This window comes from Gorilla gorilla, chromosome 19 (assembly GCF_029281585.2).
Source record: "Gorilla gorilla gorilla isolate KB3781 chromosome 19, NHGRI_mGorGor1-v2.1_pri, whole genome shotgun sequence".
Lineage (NCBI taxonomy): Eukaryota > Metazoa > Chordata > Mammalia > Primates > Hominidae > Gorilla > Gorilla gorilla.
The window spans coordinates 116,857,368-116,883,149 of record NC_073243.2 but is presented as its reverse complement, the minus strand read 5'-3'; positions in this window follow the sequence as shown (position 1 = coordinate 116,883,149).

Below are 25,782 nucleotides of genomic sequence, written 5' to 3'. Positions count from 1 at the left end.
ACAAACATGGAAATACCTATAAAGCTATCTGTATAAACATGGAAATATCTACAACGCTATCTCTATAAATATAGAAATATCTACACCGCTATCTCTATAAAGTTGGAAATATCTACACCGCTATGTATATCAATATGGAAATATCTACACCGCTATCTCTGTAAACATGGAAATATCTAAACCGCCCTCTGTATAAACATGGAAATATCTATACTGCCATCGCTATGAACATGCAAATATCTACACCGCCATTTGTATGAACATGGAAATATCTACACCACCATCTGTATGAACATGGAAATATCTTCACCGCCATCTGAATGAACATGGATATATCTACACCGCCATCAGAATGAACATGGAAATACCTACACCGCAATCTGTATGAACATGGAAATATCTACACCGCAATCTCTTTGAACATGGAAATATCTACACCGCCATTTGAATGAACATGGAAATATCTTCACCACCATCTGCATGAACAGGGAAATATCTACACCGCCATCTGGATGAACATTGAAGCATCTACACCGCCATCTGCATGAACATGGAAATATGTACACCCCTACCAGTATGAAGATGGAAATATATACACCGCTATCTGTATGAACATGGAAATATCTACACCGCTATCTGAATGAACATGGAAATATCTACACTGCTATCTGTATGAACATGAAAATATCTACAGAGCTAACTGCATATACAAGGAAATATCTACACAGCTTTCTCTATAAACAAGGAAATAACTACACCGCTTTCTCTATAAACATGGAAATATCTACACCGCCATATGGGTGAACATGGAAACATCTACACTGCCATCTGTAGGAACATGGAAATATCTACAATGCCATCTGTATTAAGATGGAAATATCTACACGGCTATCTGTATTAACATGCATATATTTACACCGCTATCTGTATAAACATGAAAATATCTACACCACCATCTGTATGAACATGGAAATATCTACACTGCTATCTGTATGAACATGGAAATATCTACACCGCTATCTGAATGAACATGGAAATATTTACACCGCTACCTGTATGAACATGTAAATATCTACTCCGCTATCTGTATGAACATGGAAATAACTACATCGCTATCTGTATGAACATGGAAATATCTACATAGCTATCTGTATATACATGTTAAATTCTACACCGCTATCTCTATAAACATGGAAATAACTACACCGCTATCTCTATAAAACTGGAAATATATACACCGCCATCTGCAGGAACATGGAAATACCTGCACCGCCATCTGTATGGACATGGAAATATCTACACCGCCATCTGTATTAAGATGCAAATATCCACACCGCTATCTGAAGAAACATGGAAATATCTACACCGATATCTGTATAAACATGGAAATATCTACACCGCTATCTGTATAAACATGGAAATATCTATACCAAAATCTCTAAAAACATGGAAATATCTACACCGCCATCTGTATGAACATGGGAATATCTACAACGCCATCTCTATAAAGGTGGAAATAACTACACCGCTATCTGTATGAACATGGAAATAACTACACCGCTATCTGTATAAACAAGAAAATATCTAGACCGCCATCTCTATAAACATGTAAATATCTACACCGCTATCTGTATAAACATGGAAATATCTACACCGCTATCTGTATAAACATGGAAATAACTTCACCGCTATCTGTATAAACATGGAAATATCTACATCGCTATCTCTATGAACTTGGAAATAACTACACCACTATTTCTACAAACATGGAAATACCTATAAAGCTATCTGTATAAACATGGAAATATCTACAACGCTATCTCTATAAATATAGAAATATCTACACCGCTATCTCTATAAAGTTGGAAATATCTACACCGCTATGTATATCAATATGGAAATATCTACACCGCTATCTCTGTAAACATGGAAATATCTAAACCGCCCTCTGTATAAACATGGAAATATCTATACTTCCATCGCTATGAACATGCAAATATCTACACCACCATTTGTATGAACATGGAAATATCTACACCACCATCTGTATGAACATGGAAATATCTTCACCGCCATCTGAATGAACATGGATATATCTACACCGCCATCAGAATGAACATGGAAATACCTACACCGCAATCTGTATGAACATGGAAATATCTACACCGTAATCTCTTTGTACATGGAAATATCTACACCGCCATTTGAATGAACATGGAAATATCTACACTGCCATATATATGAACATGGAAATATCTTCACCACCATCTGCATGAACAGGGAAATATCTACACCGCCATCTGGATGAACATTGAAGCATCTACACCGCCATCTGCATGAACATGGAAATATGTACACCCCTACCAGTATGAAGATGGAAATATATACACCGCTATCTGTATGAACATGGAAATATCTACACCGCTATCTGAATGAACATGGAAATATCTACACTGCTATCTGTATGAACATGAAAATATCTACAGAGCTAACTGCATATACAAGGAAATATCTACACAGCTTTCTCTATAAACAAGGAAATAACTACACCGCTTTCTCTATAAACATGGAAATATCTACACCGCCATATGGGTGAACATGGAAACATCTACACTGCCATCTGTAGGAACATGGAAATATCTACAATGCCATCTGTATTAAGATGGAAATATCTACACGGCTATCTGTATTAACATGCATATATTTACACCGCTATCTGTATAAACATGGAAATATCTACACCACCATCTGTATGAACATGGAAATATCTACACTGCTATCTGTATGAACATGGAAATATCTACACCGCTATCTGAATGAACATGGAAATATTTACACCGCTACCTGTATGAACATGTAAATATCTACTCCGCTATCTGTATGAACATGGAAATAACTACATCGCTATCAGTATAAACATGGAAATATCTACAACGCCATCTCTATAAACTTGGAAATAACTACACCACTATCCCTAAAAACATTGAAATATCTAGACCGCCATCTCTATGAACATGGAAATATCTAAACCACCATGTGTATAAACATGGATATATCTATACCGCTATCTGCATAAACATGGAAATATCAACGCCACCATCTCTATGAACATGGAAATATCTACACCACTGTCTGTATAAACATTTAAATACACCGCTATCTGTATAAAAATGGAAACATCTTCACCGCTATCTGTATAAACATGGAAATACCTACAACGCTGTCTCTATAAACTTGGAAATAACTACACCACTATCTCTATAAATATGGAAATATCTAGACCGCCATCTCTATAAACATGGAAATAACTACACCACCATCTGTATAAACATGGAAATATCCATACCGCTATCTGCATAAACATAGAAGCATCTACACCGCCATCTCTATGAACATGGAAATATCAACAACGCCATCTGTACAAACATGGAAATATTTACACGGCCATCTGAATGAACATGTTACTATCTACACCGCTAACTGTATGAACATGGAAATATCTTCACCGCTATCTGTATGAACATGGAAATATCTAAACCGTTATCTGTATGAACATGGAAATATCTACACCGCTATCTGTATGAACATGCAAATATCTACACAGCTATCTGTATATCAATGGAAATATCTACACTGCTATCTCTATAAACATGGAAATATCTACACTGCTATCCGTATAAACATGGAAATATCTAAACCACAACCTGTAAGAACATGGAAATATCTACACTGCCATCCGTACGAACATGGAAATATCTACACCGCCATCTGTATGAACATGGAAATATCTACACCGCTATCTGTATAAAATTGGAATTATCTACACCACTATCTTTATAAACATGGAAACATCTACACCGCTATCTGTATAAACATGGAAATATCTACACCGCTATCTGTATAAACATGGAAATATCTTCACCGCTATCTGTATAAACATGGAAATATCTACAAGGCCATCTCTATAAACTTGGAAATAACTACACCACTATCTCTATAAACATGGAAATATCTAGACCGCCATCTCTATAAACGGAATTATCTACAGCGCCATCTGTAGGAACATGGAAATATCTACACTGCCATCTGTATAAACGTGGAAATATCTACACCGCTATCTGTATGAACTTGGAAATATCTACACCGCTATCTGTATAAACATGGAAATATCTACACCGCTATCTGTATAAACATGGAAATATCTTCACCGCTATCTGTATAAACATGGAAATATCTACAAGGCCATCTCTATAAACTTGGAAATAACTACACCGCTATCTCTATAAACATGGAAATATCTAGACCGCCATCTCTATAAACATGGAAATATCTACACCACCATCTGTATAAACATGGAACTATCTATACCGCTATCTGCATAAACATAGAAATATCTACACCGTCATCTCCATGAACATGGAAATATCAACACCGCCATCTGTACGAACATCGAAATATCTACACCGCCATCTGTATGAACATGTAAATGTCTACACCGCCATCTGTATGAACATGGAAATATCTACACCGCTAACTGTATGAACATGGAAATATCTTCACCGCTATCTGTATGAACATGGAAATATCTACACCGTTATCTGTATGAACATGGAAATATCTACACAGCTATCTGTATGAACATGCAAATATCTACACAGCTATCTGTATATCAATGGAAATATATACACTGCTATCTCTATAAACATGGAAATAACTACACTGCTATCTGTATAAACACGGAAATATCTAAACCACCACCTGTAAGAACATGGAAATATCTACACTGCCATCCGTACGAACATGGAAATATCTACACCGCCATCTGTATGAACATGTAAATATCTACACCGCCATCTGTATGAACATGGAAATATCTACACCGCAAAGTGTTTGAACATGGAAATATCTACACCGCTATCTGTATGAACATGGAAATATCTACACCGCTATCTGTATTAACATGGAAATATCTACACCGCTATCTGTACGAACATGGAAATATCTACACCGCTATCTGTACCAACATGGAAATATCTACACCGCTATCTGTATGAACATGCAACTATCTACACAGCTATCTGTATATCAATGGAAATAACTACACTGCTATCTGTATAAACATGGAAATATCTACACCGCCATCTCTATGAACATGGAAATATCTACACCGCCATTTGTATGAAGATGGAAATATCTACACCGCCATCTGTATGAACATGGATATTCCTTCACCGCCATCTGTATGAACATGGATATACCTACACCAGCTTCTGGAAGAACATGGAAATATGTAAACTGCTATCTGCATGAACATGGAAATATCTAGACAGCTATCTGCATATACATGGAAATATCTACACAGATTTCTCTATAAATATGGAAATAACTACAGCGCTATCTCTATAAACTTCAAAATATCTACACTGCCATCAGTATGAACATGGAAATATCTACACCGCAATCTATACAAACTTGGACATATCTAAAACGCCATCTGTATTAAGATGGAAATATCTACACCGCTATCTGTATAAACATGGAAATATCTGCCAAACTATCTGTATAAACATGGAAATATCCGCACCGCTATCTCTATAAACATGGAAATATCTACACCGCTATCTGCATAAACATGGAAATATCCAGACCGCTATCTGTGTAAACATGGAAATGTCTACACCGCTATCTGTATGAACATGGAAATATCTACACCGCTATCTGTATGAGCATGCAAATATCTACACAGCTATCTGCATATCAATGGAAATATCTACACTGCTATCTCTATAAACATGGAAATAACTACAGCGCTATCTGTATAAACATGGAAATATCTACACCGCCACCTGCATGAACATGGAAATAACTACAATGCCATCCGTACGAACCTGGAAATATCTACAACGCCATCTGTATGAACCTGTAAAGGTCTACACCGCCATCTGTATGAACATGGAAATATCTACACCGCTTACTGTATGAAGATGGAAATATCTACACCGCTATCTGTATGAACATGGAAATATCTACACCGCTATCTGTACTAACATGGAAATATCTACACCGCTATCTTTATGAACATGGAAATATCTACACAGCTATCCGTATGAACATGCAAATATCTACACAGCTATCTGTATATCAGTGGAAATATCTACACTGCTATCTGTATAACCATGTAAATAACTACACTGCTATCTGTAAAAACATGGAAATATCTACACTGCCATCTCTATGAACATGGAAATATCTACACCGCCATTTGTATGAGCATCGAAATATCTACACCACCATCTCTATAAACATGGAAATATCTACACCGCCATTTGTATGAACATGGAAAAATCTACACCGCCATCTGTATGAACATGGAAATATCTTCACCGCCATTTGTATGAACATGGATATATCTACACCGGGATCTGGATGAACATGGAAATATGTACACTGCTATCTGCATGAACATGGAAATAACTACACAGCTATCTGCATATACATGGAAATATCTACACAGATTTCTCTATAAATATGGAAATAACTACAGCGCTATCTCTATAAACTTCGAAATATCTACACCGCCATCTGTATGAACATGGAAATATCTACACCGCAATCTATACCAACAAGGACATATCTACACCGCCATCTGTATTAAGATGGAAACATCTACACTGCTATCTGTATAAACATGGAAATATCTGCTAAACTATCTATATGAACATGGAAATATCCGCACCGCTATCTGTATAAACATGGAAATATCCACACCGCTAACTGTATGAACATGGAAATACCTACACCGCTATCTGTATGAACATGGAAATATCTACACCGCTATCTGTATGAACATGGAAATATCTACACCGCTCTCTGTATGAACATGGAAATATCTACACCGCTATCTGTATGAACATGCAAATATCTACACCGCTATCTGTATGAACATGCAAATATCTACAGAGCTATCGGTATATCAGTGAAAATATCTACACTGCTATCTCTGTAAACATGGAAATAACTACACTGCTATCAGTATACACATGGAAATATCTAAACCGCCACCTGTATGAACATGGAAATATCTACACTGCCATCCGTACGAACATGGAAATATGTACACCGCCCTCTGTATGAACATGTAAATATCTACACCACCATCTGTATGAACACGGAAATATCTTCACCGCTAACTGTATGAACATGGAAATATCTACACCGCTATCTGTATGAAAATGGAAATATCTACACCGCCATCTGTATGAACATGGAAATATCTACACCGCTCTCTGTATGAACATGGAAATATCTATACCGCTATCTGCATAAACATGGAAATATCTACACCGGCATCTGTATTAAGATGGAAATACCTACACCGCTATCTGTATAAACATGGAAATATCTGCACCACTATCTGTATAAACATGGAAATATCCGCACCGCTATCTGTATAAACATGGAAATATCCACACCGCTATCTGTGTAAACATGGAAATGTCTACACCGCTATCTGTGTGAACATGGAAATATCTACACCGCCATCTGTGTAAACATGAAAATATCTACACCGCCATCTCTATAAACATGGAAATATCTACACCGCCATCTGTATGAACATGGAAATATCTACACCGCCATCTCTATAAACGTGGAAATATCTACACCGCTATCTGTATGAACTTGGAAATATCTACAGTGCTATCGGTATAAAATTGGAATTATCTACAAAACTATCTCTATAAACATGGAAATATCTACACCACTATCTGTATAAACATGGAAATATCTACACCGCTATCTGTATAAACATGGAAATATCTTCACCGCTATCTCTATAAACATGGAAATATCTACAACGCTGTCCCTATAAACTTGGAAATAACTACACCACTATCTCTATAAACATGGAAATATCTAGACCGCCATCTCTATAAACATGGAAATATCTATACCACCATCTATATAAACATGGAAATATCTATACCGCTATCTCCATAAACATGGAAATATCTACACCGCCATCTCTATGAACATGGAAATATCTACACCGCCATCTGAACGAACATGGAAATATCTACACCGCCATCTGTATGAACATATAAATATCTACACGCCATCTGTATGAACATGGAAATATCTACACCGCTTACTGTATGAACATGGAAATATCTGCACCGCTATCTGTATGAAGATGTAAATATCTACACCGTTATCTCTATGAACATGGAAATATCTACACCACTATCTGTATGAAGATGTAAATATCTACACCGCTATCTGTATGAACATGGAAATATCTACACCGCTACCTGTATGAACATGCAAATATCTACACAGCTATCTGTATATCAATGGAAATATCTACACTGCTATCTCTATAAACATGGAAATAACTACACTGCTATCTGTATAAACATGGAAATATCTACACCGCTATCTGTATGAACATGGAAATTTCTACACCGCCATCTGTATGAACATGGAAATATCTTCAACGTTATCTGCATGAACATGGAAATATCTACACAGATATCTGCATATACATATAAATATCTACACAGATTTCTCTATAAATATGGAAATAACTACAGCGCTATCTCTATAAACTTCGAAATATCTACACAGCCATCTGTATGAACATGGAAATACCTACACCGCCATCTCTAAACATGTAAATATCTACACCGCTATCTGTATAAACTTAGAAATATCTACACTGCTATCTGTATAAAATTGGAATTATCTACACCACTATCTCTATAAACATAGAAATATCTACACCGCTATCTGTATAAACATGGAAATAACTACAGCACTATCTGTATAAACATGGAAATATCTTCACCGCCATCAGTATAAACATGGAAATATGTACAACGTCATCTCTATAAACTTGGAAATAACTACACCGCTATCTCTATAAACATGGAAATATCTAGACCGCCATCTCTATGAACATGGAAATATCTAAACCACCATCTGTATAAACATGGAAATATCTATACCGCTATCTGCATAAACATGGAAATATAAACGCCACCATCTCTATGAACATGGAAATATCTACACCGCCATCTGTACGAACATGGAAATATATACACCGCCATCTGTATGAACATGTAAATATCTACACCGCCATCTGTATGAACATGGAAACATCTACACCGCTAACTGTATGAACATGGAAATGTCTACACCGCTATCTGTATGAACATGGAAATATCTACACCGCTATCAGTATGAACATGCAAATATCTACACAGCTATCTGTATATCAATGGAAATATCTACACTGCGATCTCTATAAACATGGAAATAACTACACTGCTATCCAGATAAACATGGAAATATCTACACCGCCATCTGTATGAACATGGAAACATCTACACCGCTAACTGTATGAACATGGAAATATCTACACCGCTATCTGTATGAACATGGAAATATCTACACCGTTATCTGTATGAACATGGAAATATCTACACCGCTATGTGTATGAACATGGAAATATCTACACCGCTATCTGTATGAACATGTAAATATCTACACCGCTATCTGCATAAACATGGAAATATCCACGCCGCTATCTATGTAAACTTGGAAGTGTCTACACCGCTTTCTGTGTAAACATGGAAATATCTACACCGCCATCTGTGTAAACATGAAAATATCTACACCGCCATCTCTATAAACATGGAATTATCTACAGCGCCATCTGTAGGAACATGGAAATATCTACACCCACATCTGTATAAACGTGGAAATATCTACACCGCTATCTGTATGAACTTGGAAATATCTACACTGCTCTCTGTATAAAATTGGAATTATCTACACCACTATCTCCATAAACATGGAAATATCTACACCACTGTCTGTATAAACATTTAAATATCTACACCGCTATCTGTATAAAAATAGAAATATCTTCACCGCTATCTGTATAAACACGGAAATATCTACAATGCTGTCTCTATAAACTTTGAAATAACTACACCAGTATCTCTATAAACATGGAAATATCTAGACCGCCATCTGTATAAACATGGAAATAACTACACCACCATCTGTATAAACATGGAAATATCTATACCGCTATCTGCATAAACATAGAAATATCTACACCGCCATCTCTATGAACATGGAAATATCAACACCGCCATCTGTATTAAGATTCATATATCTACACTGCTATCTGTATAAACATGGAAATATCTGCACGGCTATCTATATGAACATGGAAATAATTGCACCACTATCTGTATAAACATGGAAATATCTACACCGCTATCTGCATAAACATGAAAATATCCACACCGCTATCTGTGTAAACATGGAAATGTCTACACCGCTATCTGTGTAAACATAGAAATATCTACACCGCCATCTGTATAAACATGAAAATATTTACACCGCCATCTCTATAAACATGGAAATATCTACACCGCCATCTGTATGAACATGGAAATATCTAAACCGCCATCTCTATAAACGTGGAAATATCTACACTGCTATCTGTATGAACTTGGAAACCTCTACACTGCTATCTGTATAAAATTGGAATTATCTACACCACTATCTCTATAAACATGGAAATATCTACACCGCTATCTGTATAAACATGGAAATATCTACACCGCTATCTGTATAAACATGGGAATATCTTCACCGCTATCCGTATAAACATGGAAATATCTACAATGCTGTCTGTATAAACTTTGAAATAACTACACCACTATCTCTATAAACATGGAAATATCTAGACCGGCATCTCTATAAACATGGAAATATCTACACCACCATCTGTATAAACATGGAAATATCTATACCGCTATCTGCATAAACAAGGAAATATCTACAACGCCATCTCTATGAACGTGGAAATATCTACACCGCCATCTGTAAGAACATGGAAATATCTACACCGCCATCTGTATGAACATGTAAATATCTAAACCGCCATCTGTATGAACATGGAAGTATCTACACCGCTAACTGTATGAACATGGAAATACCTACACCGCTCTCTGTATGAACATGGAAATATCTTCACCGCTATCTGTATGAACATGGAAATAACTACACCGCTATCTGTATGAACATGCAAATATCTACAGAGCTATCTGTATATCAGTGAAAATATCTACACTGCTATCTCTGTAAACATGGAAATAACTACACTGCTATCAGTATACACATGGAAATATCTAAACCGCCACCTGTATGAACATGGAAATATCTACACTGCCATCCGTACGAACATGGAAATATGTACACCGCCCTCTGTATGAACATGTAAATATCTACACCACCATCTGTATGAACAGGGAAATATCTTCACCGCTAACTGTATGAACATGGAAATATCTACACCGCCATCTGCATAAACATGGAAATATCTACACCGGCATCTGTATTAAGATGGAAATACCTACACCGCTATCTGTATAAACATGGAAATATCTGCACCACTATCTGTATAAACATGGAAATATCCGCACCGCTATCTGTATAAACATGGAAATATCTACACCGCTACCTGCATAAACATGGAAATATCCACACCGCTATCTGTGTAAACATGGAAATGTCTACTCCGCTATCTGTGTGAACATGGAAATATCTACACCGCCATCTGTGTAAACATGAAAATATCTACACCGCCATCTCTATAAACATGGAAATATCTACACCGCCATCTGTATGAACATGGAAATATCTACACCGCCATCTTTATAAACGTGGAAATGTCTACACCGCTCTCTGTATGAACTTGGAAATATCTACACTGCTATCTGTATAAAATTGGAATTATCTACAAAACTATCTCTATAAACATGGAAATATCTACACCGCTATCTGTATAAACTTGGAAATATCTACACCGCTATCTGTATAAACATGGAAATATCTTCACCGCTATCTCTATAAACATGGAAATATCTACAACGCTGTCCCTATAAACTTGGAAATAACTACACCACTATCTCTATAAACATGGAAATATCTAGACCGCCATCTCTATAAACATGGAAATATCTATACCACCATCTATATAAACATGGAAATATCTATACCGCTATCTGCATAAACATGGAAATATCTACACCGCCATCTCTATGAACATGGAAATATCTACACCGCCATCTGAACGAACATGGAAATATCTACACCGCCATCTGTATGAACATGTAAATATCTACACGCCATCTGTATGAACATGGAAATATCTACACCGCCATCTGTATGAACATGGAAATATCTTCAACGTTATCTGCATGAACATGGAAATATCTGCACCGCTATCTGTATGAAGATGTAAATATCTACACCGTTATCTCTATGAACATGGAAATATCTACACCACTATCTGTATGAAGATGTAAATATCTACACCGCTATCTGTATGAACATGGAAATATCTACACCGCTATCTGTATGAACATGCAAATATCTACACAGCTATCTGTATATCAATGGAAATATCTACACTGCTATCTCTATAAACATGGAAATAACTACACTGCTATCTGTATAAACATGGAAATATCTACACTGCCATCTTTATGAACATGGAAATATCTACACCGCCATCTGTATGAACATGGAAATATCTTCAACGTTATCTGCATGAACATGGAAATATCTACACAGATATCTGTATATACATATAAATATCTACACAGATTTCTCTATAAATATGGAAATAACTACAGCGCTATCTCTATAAACTTCGAAATATCTACACAGCCATCTGTATGAACATGGAAATACCTACACCGCCAGCTCTAAACGTGTAAATATCTACACCGCTATCTGTATGAACTTGGAAATATCTACACTGCTATCTGTATAAAATTGGAATTATCTACACCTCTATCTCTATAAGCATGGAAATATCTACACCACTATCTGTATAAACATGGAAATATCTACACCGCTATCTGTATAAATATGGAAATATCTTCACCGCTATCAGTATAAACATGGAAATATCTACAACGCCATCTCTATAAACTTGGAAATAACTACACCACTATCCCTATAAACATTGAAATATCTAGACCGCCATCTCTATGAACATGGAAATATCTAAACCACCATCTGTATAAACATGGATATATCTATACCGCTATCTGCATAAACATGGAAATATCAACGCCACCATCTCTATGAACATGGAAATATCTACACCACTGTCTGTATAAACATTTAAATACACCGCTATCTGTATAAAAATGGAAACATCTTCACCGCTATCTGTATAAACATGGAAATACCTACAACGCTGTCTCTATAAACTTGGAAATAACTACACCACTATCTCTATAAATATGGAAATATCTAGACCGCCATCTCTATAAACATGGAAATAACTACACCACCATCTGTATAAACATGGAAATATCCATACCGCTATCTGCATAAACATAGAAGCATCTACACCGCCATCTCTATGAACATGGAAATATCAACAACGCCATCTGTACAAACATGGAAATATTTACACGGCCATCTGAATGAACATGTTACTATCTACACCGCTAACTGTATGAACATGGAAATATCTTCACCGCTATCTGTATGAACATGGAAATATCTAAACCGTTATCTGTATGAACATGGAAATATCTACACCGCTATCTGTATGAACATGCAAATATCTACACAGCTATCTGTATATCAATGGAAATATCTACACTGCTATCTCTATAAACATGGAAATATCTACACTGCTATCCGTATAAACATGGAAATATCTAAACCAAAACCTGTAAGAACATGGAAATATCTACACTGCCATCCGTACGAACATGGAAATATCTACACCGCCATCTGTATGAACATGGAAATATCTACACCGCTATCTGTATAAAATTGGAATTATCTACACCACTATCTTTATAAACATGGAAACATCTACACCGCTATCTGTATAAACATGGAAATATCTACACCGCTATCTGTATAAACATGGAAATATCTTCACCGCTATCTGTATAAACATGGAAATATCTACAAGGCCATCTCTATAAACTTGGAAATAACTACACCACTATCTCTATAAACATGGAAATATCTAGACCGCCATCTCTATAAACATGGAAATATCTACACCACCATCTGTATAAACATGGAAATATCTATACCGCTATCTGCATAAACATGGAAATATCAACGCCACCATCTCTATGAACATGGAAATATCTACACCGCCATCTGTACGAACATGGAAATATATACACCGCCATCTGTAAGAACATGTAAATATCTACAGCGCCATCTGTATGAACATGGAAACATCTACACCGCTAACTGTATGAACATGGAAATATCTACACCGCTATCTGTATGAACATGGAAATATCTACACCGCTATGTGTATGAACATGGAAATATCTACACCGCTATCTGTATGAACATGTAAATATCTACACCGCTATCGGCATAAACATGGAAATATCCACGCCGCTATCTGTGTAAACTTGGAAATGTCTACACCGCTTTCTGTGTAAACATGGAAATATCTACACCGCCATCTGTGTAAACATGAAAATATCTACACCGCCATCTCTATAAACATGGAATTATCTACAGCGCCATCTGTAGGAACATGGAAATATCTACACTGCCATCTGTATAAACGTGGAAATATCTACACCGCTATCTGTATGAACTTGGAAATATCTACACTGCTATCTGTATAAAATTGGAATTATCTACAGCACTATCTCCATAAAGATGGAAATATCTACACCGCTGTCTGTATAAACATTTAAATATCTACACCGCTATCTGTATAAACATGGAAATATCTTCACCGCTATCTGTATAAACATGGAAATATCTACAACGCTGTCTCTATAAACTTGGAAATAACTACACCACTATCTCTATAAACATGGAAATATCTAGACCGCCATCTCTATAAACATGGAAATATCTACACCACCATCTGCATAAACATGGAACTATCTATACCGTTATCTGCATAAACATAGAAATAACTACACCGCCATCTCTATGAACATGGAAATATCAACACCGCCATCTGTACGAACATCGAAATATCTACACCGCCATCTGTATGAACATGTAAATATCTACACCGCCATCTGTATGAACATGGAAATATCTACACCGCTAACTGTATGAACATGGAAATATCTTCACCGCTATCTGTATGAACATGGAAATATCTACACCGTTATCTGTATGAACATGGAAATATCTACACGGCTATCTGTATGAACATGCAAATATCTACACAGCTATCTGTATATCAATGGAAATATCTACACTGCTATCTCTATAAACATGGAAATAACTACACTGCTATCTGTATAAACACGGAAATATCTAAACCACCACCTGTAAGAACATGGAAATATCTACACTGCCATCCGTACGAACATGTAAATATCTACACCGACATCTGTATGAACATGTAAATATCTACAACGCCATCTGTATGAACATGGAAATATCTATACCGCTAAGTGTTTGAACATGGAAATATCTACACCGCTATCTGTATGAACATGGAAATATCTACACCGCTATCTGTATGAACATGGAAATATCTACACCGCTATCTGTACGAACATGGAAATATCTACACCGCTATCTGTACCAACATGGAAATATCTACACCGCTATCTGTATGAACATGCAAATATCTACACAGCTATCTGTATATCAATGGAAATAACTACACTGCTCTCTGTATAAAAATGGAAATATCTAAACCGCCATCTCTATGAACATGGAAATATCTACACCGCCATTTGTATGAACATGGAAATATCTACACCGCCATCTGTATGAACATGGAAATACCTTCACCGCCATCTGTATGAACATGGATATACCTACACCAGCATCTGGAAGAACATGGAAATATGTAAACTGCTATCTGCATGAACATGGAAATATCTACATAGCTATCTGCATATACATGGAAATATCTACACAGATTTCTCTATAAATATGGAAACAACTACAGCGCTATCTCTATAAACTTCGAAATATCTACACCGCCATCAGTATGAACATGGAAATATCTACACCGCAGTCTATACAAACTTGGACATATCTACAACGCCATCTGTATTAAGATGGAAATATCTACACCGCTATCTGTATAAACATGGAAATATCTGCCAAACTATCTGTATAAACATGGAAATATCCGCACCGCTATCTGTATAAACATGGAAATATCTACACCGCTATCTGCATAAACATGGAAATATCCACACCGCTATCTGTGTAAACATGGAAATGTCTACACCGCTATCTGTATGAACTTGGAAATATCTACACCGCTATCTGTATGAACATGCAAATATCTACACAGCTATCTGTATATCATTGGAAATATCTACACTGCTATCTCTAAAAACATGGAAATAACTACAGCGCTATCTGTATAAACATGGAAATATCTACACCGCCACCTACATGAACATGGAAATAACTACAATGCCATCCGTACGAACCTGGAAATATCTACAACGCCATCTGTATGAACATGGAAATATCTACACCGCTAACTGTATGAACATGGAAATATCTACACCGCTATCTGTATGAACATGGAAATATCTACACCGCTATCTGTATGAACATGGAAATAACTACACCGCTATCTTTATGAACATGGAAATATCTACACAGCTATCTGTATGAACATGCAAATATCTACACAGCTATCTGTATATCAATGGAAATATCTGCACTGCTATCTCTATAACCATGTAAATAACTACACTGCTATCTGTATAAACATGGAAATATCTACACTGCCATCTCTATGAACATGGAAATATCTACACCGCCATTTGTATGAACATGGAAATATCTACACCGCCATCTGTATGAACATGGAAATATCTTCACCGCCATCTGTATGAACATGAATATATCTACACCGGCATCTGGATGAACATGGAAATATGTACACTGCTATCTGCATGAACATGGAAATATCTACACAGCTATATGCACATACATGGAAATATCTACACAGATTTCTCTATAAATATGGAAATAACTACAGCGCTATCTCTATAAACTTCGAAATATCTACACCGCCATCTGTATGAACATGGAAATATCTACACCGCAATCTATACGAACATGGACATATCTACACCGCCATCTGTATTAAGATGGAAATATCTACACTGCTATCTGTATAAACATGGAAATATCTGCCAAACTATCTGTATAAACATGGAAATATCCGCACCGCTATCTGTATAAACATGGAAATATCTAAACCGCTATCTGCATAAACATGGAAATATCCACACCGCTATCTGTGTAAACATGGAAATGTCTACACCGCTATCTGTATGAACATGGAAATATCTACACCGCTATCATTATGAACATGGAAATATCTACACCGCTATCTGTATGAACATGTAAATATCTACACCGCTATCTGCATAAACATGGAAATATCCACGCCGCTATCTGTGTAAACTTGGAAATGTCTACACCGCTTTCTGCGTAAACATGGAAATATGTACACCGCCATCTGTGTATACATGAAAATATCTACACCGCCATCTCTACAAACATGGAATTATCTACAGCGCCATCTGTAGGAACATGGAAATATCTACACCGCCATCTGTATGAACATGGAAACATCTACGCCGCTAACTGTATGAACATGGAAATATCTACACCGTTATCTGTATGAACATGGAAATATCTACACCGCTATGTGTATGAACATGGAAATATCTACACCGCTATCTGTATGAACATGTAAATATCTACACCGCTATCTGCATAAACATGGAAATATCCTCGCCGCTATCTGTGTAAACTTGGAAGTGTCTACACCGCTTTCTGTGTAAACATGGAAATATCTACACCGCCATCTGTGTAAACATGAAAATATCTACACCGCCATCTCTATAAACATGGAATTATCTACAGCGCCATCTGTAGGAACATGGAAATATCTACACCGCCATCTGTATAAACGTGGAAATATCTACACCGCTATCTGTATGAACTTGGAAATATCTACACTGCTATCTGTATAAAATTGGAACTATCTACACCACTATCTCCATAAACATGGAAATATCTACACCACTGTCTGTATAAACATTTAAATATCTACACCGCTATCTGTATAAAAATGGAAATATCTTCACCGCTATCTGTATAAACATGGAAATATCTACAACGCTGTCTCTATAAACTTGGAAATAACTACACCACTATCTCTATAAACATGGAAATATCTAGACGGCCATCTCTATAAACATGGAAATAACTACACCACCATCTGTATAAACATGGAAATATCTATACCGCTATCTGCATAAACATAGAAATATCTACACCGCCATCTCTATGAACATGGAAATATCAACACCGCCATCTGTACGAACATGGAATTATCTACACCGCCATCTGAATGAATATGTAAATATCTACACGGCCATCTGTATGAACATGTTAATATCTACACCGCTAACTGTATGAACATGGAAATATCTTCACCGCTATCTGTATGAACATGGAAATATCTACACCGTTATCTGTATGAACATGGAAATATCTACACTGCTATCTGTATGAACAGGCAAATATCTACACAGCTATCTGTATATCAATGGAAATATCTACACTGCTATCTCTATAAACATGGAAATAACTACACTGCTATCTGTATAAACATGGAAATATCTAAACCACCACCTGTAAGAAGATGGAAATATCTACACTGCCATCCGTATGAACATGGAAATATCTACACCGCCATCTGTATGAACATGGAAATATCTTCACCGCCATCTGTATGAACATGGATATACCTACACCAGCATCTGGAAGAACATGGAAATATCTACACTGCTATCTGCATGAACATGGATATATCTACACAGCTATCTGCATATACATGGAAATATCTACACAGATTTCTCTATAAATATGGAAATAAATACAGCGCTATCTCTATAAACTTCGAAATATCTACACCGCCATCAGTATGAACATGGAAATATCTACACCGCAATCTATACGAACATGGACATATCTACACCGCCATCTGTATTAAGATGGAAATATCTACACCGCTATCTGTATAAACATTTAAATATCTGACAAACTATCTGTATAAACATGGAAGTATCCGCACCGCTATCTGTATAAACATGGAAATATCTACACCGCTATCTGCATAAACATGGAAATATCCACACCACATTCTGTGTAAACATGGAAATGTCTACACCGCTATTTGTATGAACATGGATATATCTACACCGCTATCTGTATGAACACACAAATATCTACACAGCTATCTGTATAACAATGGAAATATCTACACTGCTATCTCTATAAACATGGAAATAACTACACTGCTATCTGTATAAACATGGAAATATCTACACCGCCACCTGTATGAACATGGAAATATCTACAATGCCATCCGTAGGAACATGGAAATATCTACAACGCCATCTGTATGAACATGTAAATATCTACACCGCCATCTGTATGAACATGGAAATATCTACACCGCCATCTGTATGAACATGGAAATATCTACACCGCTATCTGTATGAACATGTAAATATCTACACAGCTATCTGTATATCAATGGAAATATCTACACTGCTATCTCTAAAAACATGGAAATAACTACACTGCTATCTGTATAAACACGGAAATATCAAAACCACCACCTGTAAGAACATGGAAATATCTACACTGCCATCCGTACGAACATGGAAATATCTACACCGCCATCTGTATGAACATGTAAATATCTACACCGCCATCTGTATGAACATGGAAATATCTACACCGCTAAGTGTTTGAAAATGGAAATATCTACACCGCTATCTGTATGAACATGGAAATATCTACACCGCTATCTGTATGAACATGGAAATATCTACACCGCTATCTGTACGAACATGGAAATATCTACACCGCTATCTGTATCAACATGGAAATATCTACACCGCTATCTGTATGAACATGCAAATATCTACACAGCTATCTGTATATCAATGGAAATAACTACACTGCTATCTGTATAAATATGGAAATATCTACACCGCCATCTCAATGAACATGGAAATATCTACACCACCATTTGTATGAACATGGAAATATCTACACCGCCGTCTGTATGAACATGGAAATAACTTCACCGCCATCTGTATCAACATGGATATACCTACACCAGCATCTGGAAGAACATGGAAATATGTACACTGCTATGTGCATGAACATGGAAATATCTACACAGCTATCTGCATATACATGGAAATATCAACACAGATTTCTCTATAAATATGGAAATAACTACAGCGCTATCTCTATAAACTTCGAAATACCTACACCGCCATCAGTATGAACATGGAAATATCTACACCGCAATCTATACAAACATGGACATATCTACAACGCCATCTGTATTAAGATGGAAATATCTACACCGCTATCTGTATAAACATGGAAATATCTGCCAAACTATCAGTATAAACATGGAAATATCCGCACCACTATCTGTATAAACATGGAAATATCTACACCGCTATCTGCATAAACATGGAAATATCCACACCGCTATCTGTGTAAACATGGAAATGTCTACACCGCTATCTGTATGAAAATGGAAATATCTACACCGCTATCTGTATGAACATGCAAATATCAACACAGCTATCTGTATATCAATGGAAATATCTACACTGCTCTCTCTATAAACATGGAAATAACTACAGCGCTATCTGTATTAACATGGAAATATCTACACCGCCACCTGCATGAACATGGAAATAACTACAATGCCATCCGTACGAACCTGGAAATATCTACAACGCCATCTGTATGAACATGTAAATATCTACACCGCCATCTGTATGAACGTGGAAATATCTACACCGCTATCTGTATGAACATGGAAATATCTACACCGCTATCTTTATGAACATGGAAATATCTTCACAGCTATCTGTATGAACATGCAAATATCTACACAGCTATCTGTATATCAATGGAAATATCTACACTGCTATCTCTATAACCATGTAAATAACTACACTGGTATCTGTATAAACATGGAAATATCTACACTGCCATCTCTATGAACATGGAAATATCTACACCGCCATTTGTATGAGCACGGAAATATCTACACCGCCATCTCTATGAACATGGAAATATCTACACCGCCATTTGTATGAACATGGAAATATCTACACCGCCATCTCTATATCAATGGAAATTTCTACACTGCTATCTCTATAAACATGTAAATAACTGCACTGCTATCTGTATAAACATGGAAATATCTACACCGCCACCTGTATGAACATGGAAATATCTACAATGCCATGCGTACGAACATGGAAATATCTATAACGCCATCTGTATGAACATGTAAATATCTACACCGCCATCCCTATAAACATGGAAATATCTACACTGCCATCTGTATGAACATGGAAATATCTACACCGCCATCTCTATAAACGTGGAAATATCTACACCGCTATATGTATGAACAAGCAAATATCTACACAGCTATCTGTATATCAATGGAAATATCTACACTGCTATCTCTATAAACATGGAAATACCTACACTGCTATCTGTATAAACATGGAAATATCTACACCGCCACCTGTATGAACATGGAAATATCTACACTGCCATCCGTACGAACATGGACAAATCTACACCGCCATCTGTATGAACATGTAAATATCTACACCGCCATCTGTATGAACATGGAAATATTTACACCGCTAACTATATGAACATGGAAATATCTACACCGCTATTGGTATGAACATGGAAATGTTTACACCGCTTTCTGCATGAAGATGGAAATATCTACACAGCTATCTGCATATACATGGAAATATCTACACAGATTTCTCTATAAATATGGAAATAACTACAGCGCTATCTCGACAAACTTCGAAATGTCTAGACTGCCATCTGTATGAACATGGAAATATCTACACCGCCATCTGTATGAACATGGACATATCTAAACCGCCATCTGTATTAAGATTCATATATCTACACCGCTCTCTGCATAAACATGGAAATATCTGCACGGCTATCTGTATGAACATGGAAATAATTGCACCACTATCTGTATAAACATGGAAATATCTACACCGCTATCTGCATAAACACGGAAATATCCACACCACTTTCTGTGTAAACATGGAAATGTCTACACCGCTATCTGTGTAAACATGGAAATATCTACACCGCCATCTGTGTAAACATGAAATTATTTACAACGCCATCTCTATAAACATGGAAATATCTACACCGCCATCTGTATGAACATGGAAATATCTACACCGCCATCTCTATAAACGTGGAAATATCTATACTGCTATCTGTATGAACTTGGAAATATCTACACTGCTATCTGCATAAAATTGGAATTATCTACACCACTATCTCTATAAACATGGAAATATCTACACCGCTATCTGTATAAACATGGAAATATCTACACCGCTATCTGTATAAACATGGGAATATCTTCACCGCTATCCGTATAAACATGGAAATATCTACAATGCTGTCTGTATAAACTTTGAAATAACTACACCACTATCTCTATAAACATCTAAATATCTAGACCGGCATCTCTATAAACATGGAAATATCTACACCACCATCTGTATAAACATGGAAATATCTATACCGCTATCTGCATAAACAAGGAAATATCTACACCGCCATCTCTATGAACGTGGAAATACCTACACCGCCATCTGTAAGAACACGGAAATATCTACACCGCCATCTGTATGAACATGTAAATATCTAAACCGCCATCTGTATGAACATGGAAATATCTACACAGCTAACTGTATAAACATGGAAATACCTACACCGCTATCTGTATGAACATGGAAATATCTACACCGCTATCTGTATGAACATGGAAATATCTACACCGCTCTCTGTATGAACATGGAAATATCTACACCGCTATCTGTACGAACATGGAAATATCTACACCGCTATCTGTATGAACATGCAAATATCTACAGCGCTATCTGTATATCAGTGAAAATATCTACCCTGCTATCTCTGTAAACATGGAAATAACTACACTGCTATCAGTATACACATGGAAATATCTACACCGCCACCTGTATGAACATGGAAATATCTACACTGCATTCCGAATGAAGATGGAAATATGTACACCGCCCTCTGTATGAACATGTAAATATCTACACCACCATCTGTATGAACACGGAAATATCTACACCGCTAACTGTATGAACATGGAAATATCTACACCGCTATCTGTATGAAAATGGAAATATTTACACCGCCATCTGTATGAACATGGAAATATCTACACCGCTCTCTGTATGAACATGCAAATATCTACACAGCTATCTGTATATCAATGGAAATATCTACACTGCTATCTCTATAAACATGGAAATATCTACACTGCTATCTGTATAAACATGGAAATATCTACACCGCCATCTGTATGAACATGGAAATATCTTCACCGCTATCTGTATGAACATGGATATATCTACACCGGCATCTGGATGAACATGGAAATATCTTCAACGTTATCTGCATGAACATGGAAATATCTACACAGATATCTGCATATACCTATAAATATCTACACAGATTTCTCTATTAATATGGAAATAACTACAGCTCTATCTCTATAAACTTCGAAATATCTACACAGCCATCTGTATGAACATGGAAATATCTACACCGCCATCTCTATAAACGTGGAAATATCTACACCGCTATCTGTATAAACTTAGAAATATCTACACTGCTATCTGTATAAAATTGGAATTATCTACACCACTATCTCTATAAACATGGAAATATCTACACCGCTATCTGTATAAACATGGAAATATCTACAGGGCTATCTGTATAAACATGGAAATATCTTCACCGCTATCTGCATAAACATGGAAATATCTACAACGCTCTCTCTATAAACTTGGAAATAACTACACCACTGTCTCTATAAACATGGAAATATCTACACTGCCACGTCTATAAACATGGAAATATCTACAACACCATCTGTATAAACATGGAAATATCTGTACCGCTATGTGCATAAACATGGAAATATCTACACCGCCATCTCTATGAACATGGAAATATCTACACCGCCATCTGTACGAACATGGAAATATTTACACCGCCATCTGTACGAACATGTAAGTATCTACACCGCCATCTGTATGAACATGGAAATATCTACACCGCTATCTGTATGAACATGAAAATATCTACACAGCTATCTGTATATCAATGGAAATATCTACACTGGTATCTCTATAAACATGGAAATAACTACACTGCTATCTGTATAAACATGGAAATATCTACACTGCCATCTTTATGAACATGGAAATATCTACACCGCCATCTGTATGAACATGGAAATATCTTCAACGTTATCTGCATGAACATGGAAATATCTACACAGATATCTGCATATACATATAAATATCTACACAGATTTCTCTATAAATATGGAAATAACTACAGCGCTATCTCTATAAACTTCGAAATATCTACACAGCCATCTGTATGAACATGGAAATACCTACACCGCCAGCTCTAAACGTGTAAATATCTACACCGCTATCTGTATGAACTTGGAAATATCTACACTGCTATCTGTATAAAATTGGAATTATCTACACCTCTATCTCTATAAGCATGGAAATATCTACACCACTATCTGTATAAACATGGAAATATCTACACCGCTATCTGTATAAATATGGAAATATCTTCACCGCTATCAGTATAAACATGGAAATATCTACAACGCCATCTCTATAAACTTGGAAATAACTACACCACTATCCCTATAAACATTGAAATATCTAGACCGCCATCTCTATGAACATGGAAATATCTAAACCACCATCTGTATAAACATGGATATATCTATACCGCTATCTGCATAAACATGGAAATATCAACGCCACCATCTCTATGAACATGGAAATATCTACACCACTGTCTGTATAAACATTTAAATACACCGCTATCTGTATAAAAATGGAAATATCTTCACCGCTATCTGTATAAACATGGAAATATCTTCACCGCTATCAGTATAAACATGGAAATATCTACAACGCCATCTCTATAAACTTGGAAATAACTACACCACTATCCCTAAAAACATTGAAATATCTAGACCGCCATCTCTATGAACATGGAAATATCTAAACCACCATGTGTATAAACATGGATATATCTATACCGCTATCTGCATAAACATGGAAATATCAACGCCACCATCTCTATGAACATGGAAATATCTACACCACTGTCTGTATAAACATTTAAATACACCGCTATCTGTATAAAAATGGAAACATCTTCACCGCTATCTGTATAAACATGGAAATACCTACAACGCTGTCTCTATAAACTTGGAAATAACTACACCACTATCTCTATAAATATGGAAATATCTAGACCGCCATCTCTATAAACATGGAAATAACTACACCACCATCTGTATAAACATGGAAATATCCATACCGCTATCTGCATAAACATAGAAGCATCTACACCGCCATCTCTATGAACATGGAAATATCAACAACGCCATCTGTACAAACATGGAAATATTTACACGGCCATCTGAATGAACATGTTACTATCTACACCGCTAACTGTATGAACATGGAAATATCTTCACCGCTATCTGTATGAACATGGAAATAT